This window comes from Phocoena sinus, chromosome 16 (genome assembly GCF_008692025.1).
Source record: "Phocoena sinus isolate mPhoSin1 chromosome 16, mPhoSin1.pri, whole genome shotgun sequence".
NCBI lineage: Eukaryota > Metazoa > Chordata > Mammalia > Artiodactyla > Phocoenidae > Phocoena > Phocoena sinus.
Window position 1 is genome coordinate 76,556,705 of NC_045778.1, and position 7,932 is coordinate 76,564,636.

A 7,932-nucleotide genomic window follows, 5' to 3' on the forward strand; every position below is an offset into this window, starting at 1 on the left:
TTCATATAGACATTTTAGGAAATAGTAAAAAGGATTGGCCAATTACATATGAAAAGATGCCTAACCTCATTTGTAATTAGGAAAATGCAAATTAAAACCACAAAGAAGCTATGTGAAGTGATGGATGTGTTAACTAACCTTATTGTGATCATTTCACAATATATACAAAAATCTAATCATCACATTGTACACCTTAAATCTGTACAATGTTTGCTATATGTCAATTATATCTCAATAAAGCTTGAAAAAAAAGGATCAAATCACCAGTAACCTGGTGTGAGCAGTCCTGCTTTTTCCATATAATCAGTTACTGAAGTTCTCTTTCTTCTTTGATTTCTTCCTGAGTATTCCTCATCACCTTAAGATAATAAAGATATAGCTATATTTAGACACAAACCCCACAAAGACTTACCATTTTACTCTCGCCAGGTTGACAAAATCGAAGAAGTCTGACAATACCATGCCTCCATGAGGATGTGGAGAATGGGGACTCTTACATATTGCTGGAGAGGGTAAAGTAGAAAAACATTTTGGAAAACAAATTGGCATTGTCTTGTATAGCTAAGTATGTGCGATCCAGCAGCCCACTCTTAGGTACATCCTAGACCTCAGAGGAACTCTTGTCCGTGTACAGCAGGACATGCGCTCTGAGGACTTTCATAGCAGTGCTGGGGGGAAAAGCAAAACATGGGAAGCCACCCTAATATCCATTGATGAGAGAATGGTTAAATGGGCTACGAACATTATATGTATGTGAAAATGAATGAGCTCCAGCTATAACCACAAAAACCTGTGTGAATCTCAGAGACGTGATGCTGAGTGAACCAAGCAACCTGCAGAAGATCACACAGAGGAAAATGCCATTTTGATAAAACTCGGAAAGCAACCAACACTAAAGAATATTGCTTAGGTGACGGAATGATAAGCACACAATTCCAGATCCTGGCTAACCCTTCGGAAGAGGCAAGGGGATGAACTGAGATGGAGCAAAGAGATAACACTACCAGCGTTGGTAACGTTCTGTCTCTCTGGGTGAGCGCTGGTTTTATGATGTGTATGTTATTGTTATGCTTCATAACTTGCACACGTGTTTCATATATTCTTCTGTGTGTCAAGTTTTGCATAATTAAAAACAGAAATAACAACAGAGTGCACGGAAGGGCTAGGATTTGACTAGCTGCAGATACAGTCACTGGTGGGCTCCCTGGAAGGTGGGAGTGAAGAGACCACTGTACAATGTAACCAGAGAGGCTGAGCTCACGCTGGCGGGGAGAAGAGGGGATGCTCTCGTGAGAGAAGAGCCTGAAAGGGGTTGCAGGCTCCTTCCACGATCTAACACATTTGGCAACATCCTGGGAAAGGCGGGGGACTACACATGGAAACTGGTGCCCTTCAAGTGTGGTCACATACGAAAGAGAACAGCCTGGAATTCCTGGGGAGGGAACTGGTTTGGCCACCTGCGATCCCTTGGGGATTCTCTTCCCACTTGATGTCCGATATTAGTGTTGTACAGTGTAGCCTGTTATTAAACTCTTTAACAGGGCTTCCCTGGTGGCGCAGTGGTTGAGGGTCCGCCTGCCGATGCAGGGGACGCGGGTTCGTGCCCCGGTCCGGGAGGATCCCACATGCCACGGAGCGGCTGGGCCCGTGAGCCATGGCCGCTGAGCCTGCGCGTCCGGAGCCTGTGCTCCGCAACGGGAGAGGCCACAGCAGTGAGAGGCCCGCGTACCGCAAAAACAACAACAACAACAAAACCTCTTTAACATAAAAAATAAAGCTGCTGCGACGGGGGAACCTGGTGAGCTTCAGCCTCAAGGCAGTTAATCTGTCTGTAAGGACATGGTGCTGTCAGAACAACTGGCATGTTCTATTTTCTACAGGTTTGGGGACACAGTGGCTTTGAGTGGGAGGGAGCTAGTCCATCAAAATGGCCATAGTTCTAGAGAGTTTTCAAGGAAGTAAAATTAAAAAATGAAAACGTGGAGTATTCTTTCAGTTTTACGATGCGATGACCCTTTGCCCGGCGGTTTAGTACCAGGTCCTAGTGGGGGAAGATGAGATGCCCGTTTCTTCCGCTCCCAGCCCTCTGTGTTAAAAATGCCCTGCTCCTCACTACAGTGGACCTGAAGGAATGTGGATGGTCCTTTGTTTCAAGAGAATATGGATTAACACTCCTAAGAGATGCATTGGCCGGCCAACAGTAATGCCTTTTATGGACCCAGTGTGACATTGCAATGACCTGGAAATCATGGGTCAGTGAAAACATCTGGAGTTTGGTGTGTTGTTTTCTTATTTGCTTTTTCAGAAAAATCTCACTTTGGGTTCTGTTCCTGGTCATTTAGCAAAGGTCCCCAGTTTAATCCATTGTCTTTTATGACAAAAGACACAGAGGGGCTACATGCCCAGCAGAAGGCTAGTCCACCAGGAATCTTGCTTTTCTGTTTATACCAACACTTTTGAAACCATGTCCCTTTGAAATGCCGTCCCGTAGGCATCACCAGCAGAGATTAGCACGAGGGGCTTGCTGCTGGCCATCCTAATTTTTTTTTTTTTTTTTTTTTTTTTTTTGCGGTACGCGGGCCTCTCACTGCTGTGGCCTCTCCCGTTGCGGAGCACAGGCTCCGGACGCGCAGGCGCAGCGGCCATGGCTCACGGGCCCAGCCGCTCCGCGGCATGTGGGATCTTTCCGGACCGGGGCACGAACACGTGTCCCCCGCATCGGCAGGCGGACTCTCAACCACTGCGCCACCAGGGAAGCCCTGGCCATCCTAATTTGATCAATATCAGGGATTTTGCTTCTTACTGTGGAGTTAAAACAGGATTCTGCTCTCTTCTCAATGGGTCATTTTCCTGTCATCTTCCATATTTAAGATTGGTTAAAAATCTCTGCCCAAAACTGACTGAGCAGGGCTCAAGGTTTAAACTGCAAATCTTAATGTGATAATGCATGGCTTCCCTGTGCTTCACAAAGGGAGGTTTTTAAAATGCATGTAACATCAGAATATGGAAAGCCTGGGCCGTCTCCCACCTGCAACCCCAGCCGTGAAAGCCGATATTGACCCAATGCTTAAAATATGGAAAAGGTAATAATTAACGTTGTACTTCCAGTGCATGTGGTGGCTCTAAATAGCTTATGGGCTTTATGTACGTCTAGAAGCAATAAAGTCGTGTTTGTTATTGTTGGATGAGATGAAAGAAGCACCTCGGATCATTACATATGAAGATGTCTTTCACAGTGGCCAGCAGAACCGTGGGGAAGAGCTACCTTTCTTTCCCTTCACAGTTGGCCTGAGAGCCAGGAGGATGGGCAGAGAATCCTGGAAAACCGGCCAGCTTCTAATTGTGTCTTTACAGCCAACTAGGCTACCAAAATGATTATCTTTTTCTCTCTGAGCCTTACTGACCTGTGGCTAATGAGATTTGTGCTTCGATTAGTTGTAGAACATAAATTAGCTAATCAATGGCAATGGATTCACATTTCTCATACATGAGTTCTGCTGCAGTGATCTGTATTGAATATTCAAATCAATTTTGAATACTCTGCATGAGTCCGCTAATGTGGCCTGCTGGAATCTGGCCGCAGCTGTAGCGTCCTCGTGAGCAGATGAAGGCTAGGCTGAGCCCAGCTCGTGCACCCGCCTCTCGTGGCTGCTGGAGCTCTGCAAACTACCTTGCTTTCCCTTACACACGGTGAGGGCCAAATGGGGGGGTGGGAAAAGCAAGAGAAGCTCCAGGGGAACTCACGGTCCGAGGTGGCCTCTTTCCTGAAAAGGAACAGAGTTAAATGGACATCGAAAAGCAGACAGCTGGTTTCAGGTTTCTGAGGTGCAAACTTCGCAAAGAGTGAGATCCCGGTTCACTTCTCAGCACGGGGAAGCGTATCTTCACTCTTTGCTGTAGTTGTCTCGTCTGTACAATTAACTGGCGTCTTGGCATAAAATGTGGAAATTTGTACAGTCTTCAAGGCATCTGTGGGCTTTATGGTACAAGTTCTGTTAGTACTGAAGCCACAGAAAATTAAATGTTCCCCAAAGAACTTCCAGATGTGCTTTATTCTAATGGGGTCATTATGCAGTAAATTAAAAAGCAGGGTAAATGGAACTGTAAAATTTAAATTACTCTAAAACCACATCTCTTTGCTTTGAGTATTCATTTGTGGGGTTGCATTTGCAATAAATGTGAATTAGTCAGCTGCAATAACTGTTAATCATATATTTATAAAATAGTAATGAGGAAATGAATAGCGCAGTAAGACAGCGGCACACTTCTCTGATAGTGTGTCAACTGTGAACATAATAAGATGTGGAACATTGTTTGGAGCTGGGCTGATAATACAGCTGGATGTAAGAGATCGCTTCAGCCTCTTAACTTTACATGAAATTATACATAAAATCCATAAAAGCCCATAATAATGCATTATGCGTCTGAATTGTATTCAATATTTTTCTTTGCTTTGATTTTCTGAAATAAGCTCTACTTTCACCAAAGCCATCTTCCAGCATCAGTGAGGCTTTTGTTTCAGGCGATGTCGGGCTTCTAAGATTGCAACTGGATTTAAAGAAAGCAGGGCCGGTGCAGGCAAGGAGTTAATGGTGGTGCTTTGTTTTGTTTTCTCGGAGTTGCCGTACGTGGCTGGAGACATGCCCTGTCCCGGGCGGAGGACAGTGTGTCCAGGCCCCCCCAGCTGCCACCTGAGATCAGGATTGGGGAGAGAGGCTGCTCCCAGTTCACCAGAGCCCCTGCGCTGCTGGTTTGACCTGGTGAGAACAGGGACATGGCCTTCAGCCACTGTCTAGACGACATCTACTCTGGGGCCAAGGTTGGGTGCTCCAGGCAAGTCTAGAGAAGGGGGTGAGGGTCCTATGGGCCTGCGTTTGGGAAGGATTGCTATCCTGGTGGCCGAAGTGATGACCGTTACTCAGAAACTTCCTTGTCCTGGTGTTTGAACAAACCCTGTGCTGTGACCATCTGAAAACTGGGGCTTTGAGGCCGACTTCTCCCTGAGCATAGAGAGGCAGGGGAGGGGACACGCGATCGAGTGTCCACGAGGAGCCGATCCTGGCCAATCTCTGCCTGTCCGTCCATTATATAGCATGACTGGGATGAAGCAGGTGCCCCTTACTGAGCATTCAGGGCTCTGCTCGGCCTGGTCCAACCACCTCTACCCCGCCCCACGTTGAACACCCGTAGGGTCCCTGATCTGCCATGGTCTCGAGTTTGGTGGCTTGGAGTATGCGCTTCTCTTGGTCTGGAATATTCTTCCCTGCTTCAAACATTCCAGTGGCTCCCGCACTTTCCCCCTGTGAAGCCATCCCAGACTCCCAAACCCCTATTCTTATTCCCCTGGTGTTCATTGTTTTGTCTACCTCACCATTACAGCAGCAGTCTTATTGCATCTCGGGGTACTGTAACTTAGGGTCAGTGTCCGCCTCAGACTGAGGGCTCCCTGAGTGGACCCGAAGGTCTGGTGCTTGTTACATCTTGTTTTGGAGAATGAATGCAGAATGCAGTCACTGGATGTTGGTGTAGGATTAGAGAAAATGGCCTGGGAGGCTCCAGCGTGAACCCTCTTGGTGTGTCTACAGTTAGACCAGGTCCTCCGTTTCTCGGGGCGGCCCCCACCTCTTGGGATGAATAGTGGTTATCTGCAAGGGGCTGGGCGAGGAGTAGTTCTAATGGGAAGAGTGGCCCCAAGATGTTCAATGTGGGATGCTTCAAAATAGAATGTCAAGCGTCCGTAATTGTACTCCACATCAGTCAGCACTTTTGTAGGACACTCACCGAATGCAGTGCATTGTAGGAAACTGGGGGTCACTGCTCTTCCTGGGAAGGAGGGAGGAAGGGAGAGAGAGAGAGAGACAGAGACAGGGAGACACAGAGACAGAAGAGGAAGAACAGGGGTGAGGGGGGAGGAAAAAGATGGTTATACACACATACAATGAGCATCCTGTAATCTCTTCCTAACCCACACTCACTTCCCAGTATTTCAGTATCAAGTTTCGTTAACCAATAATGTTTTTCTTGTCACAAAAATACTATATGGTCATTATTGTAATGTACAGCATAAAGAATTTCATAATTTGTTGAACCATTCCCTTATTTGTTTAAAAATTTCATTGTTTATTTAATCATTGTCTATATGTTTATTCTCTTACTATTCATTTAATCATTCTTCATTTGTTGAATGTTTATGAACATTTTTTTTCTCCTTTAAGTAATGTTATTAAAATCCTTAAAATCGTTGCCAGTTTCATAAGTACAGTATGATACCTCATTGTTATTTTAATTTCAATTTACTTTATTTCTAGTAAAGTAGAATTTTTCTCTTTGTTTTTTTGCTTATTTATATGTATTTTTTCTCTTGAGATGATTAAGTACAGCTTTCATTAACTGAGGGAACAGCGCCAGCACCAAATGTTTTATGGGATGTATTATTTCATTTAATCTTTATGTTAACCCCATTCATAGACCCTATGGTCTGTATGAGGCTTGGCGAGGTTGAGGACCCTTCCTGAGATGCACGGTTAGTAGGCGCTAGAGCCTGCTGCATTGCAGGGCATGTCCCATCATTTTTCTACTGGGGGCTGTCAACTTTCTCTTTAACTTACTGGAGCTGTTTGCATATTGAGTGTTTAATTGTCCGTGTACCTACGGCATAGTCTTTTTTTTTTTTTAATTGAAGTATAGCTGATTTACAATGTTGCGTTAGTTTCAGGTATACAGCAAAGTGATTCAGTTATACATATCTATACATATCTATCTAAATCTCTATATATCTATTCTTTTTCCAATTCTTTTCCCTTATAGGTTATTACAAAATATCGAGTACAGTTCTCTGTGCTATGCAGTAGGTCCTCGTTGTTTATCTATTTTATACATAGTAGTGTGTATATGTTAATCCCACGCTCCTAATTTATCCCTCTCCCCGCCCCCTGCTTTGGTAACCATAAAAAAAAGGGAACCCTTCATGAATATGTGTGTCCTCTTTGCGCAGGGGCCATGCTAATCTTCCCTGTATCGTTCCAATTTTAGTATATGCGCTGCCGAAGCGAGCACCGGCATAGTCTTTTAAACAGAGGGGTAATGTCCCAGTGTTCCCATCAAGGAAGGGGAAAGGCCACCCCCAAGAAACCCACCGCTCTCCCCATTTTGCCTTTGTTCAGAGGGTCACCTCTTGGTGGCTCCGCTTTCAGGATTCTTCCTCTTGTCATCCTCTTACGTCTTCACCCTTTGCAAGGTGGGTAGAATGATGGCTGTTACTTGTCTCATTCATGTGAGAAAACCGAGGACTGCCCAGGGTAAGAGATTTGGCAGGGAAGCCAATGAAAAACAAACAAAACCTAAACTAGCACTAACAAAACCCAACCAAATCAAACCAAACTGAACAAAAAATACCTCAGTATAGTGAATCAGTTGGTTTGGATATGGGGTAGAGATGCCAGGTAAAATATAGAATGGCCCGATAAATGTGAATTTCAGATAAACTACCAATACTAAAATTACTAAAAATGGTAAAAAAAAAAATACTAAAAAAATTCTATGCACTGTTTGGGACACACTTACCCCCCAACATTATTGTCGTTAGAGATTTGTTAGGAGACTTTCAGTCTTTTTTCAAATATAATTTTATTGGGAGAACTAACATATGTAACAGATGGAAAGGACTGTTTAAATTTATTTTAGAAGTTCAAATGAACAATATTTAAAAATCAGTCAGTAAGAACCATAAAACTGTTGTGAATCTGAGTTTATGAGTTATCTTTGCAACTTATAGCAGCCTCAGCTCCAATTCATGTTAGATTATTTTTTAATACAGTGAATAAATTTTGCTTGCAAATGATGAAACATGGCTTACCTTGAGATTTAAGGATACCCATCAATTAAACAGCGATAAAGGAGAAAATTTGTTCTGGGATGTGCTCAAAAACAAGC

At 44.2% G+C, this 7,932-nt stretch overlaps 1 non-coding gene across 1 annotated transcript; it reads right to left on the reverse strand.

The window, feature by feature from the left end:
• Positions 1–6,949: 6,949 nt before the first annotated feature.
• LOC116742090 lies at positions 6,950–7,056 on the reverse strand. Its single transcript, XR_004346361.1, has one exon. It is a non-coding gene; the product is annotated as a U6 spliceosomal RNA (small nuclear RNA).
• Positions 7,057–7,932: the final 876 nt, after the last annotated feature.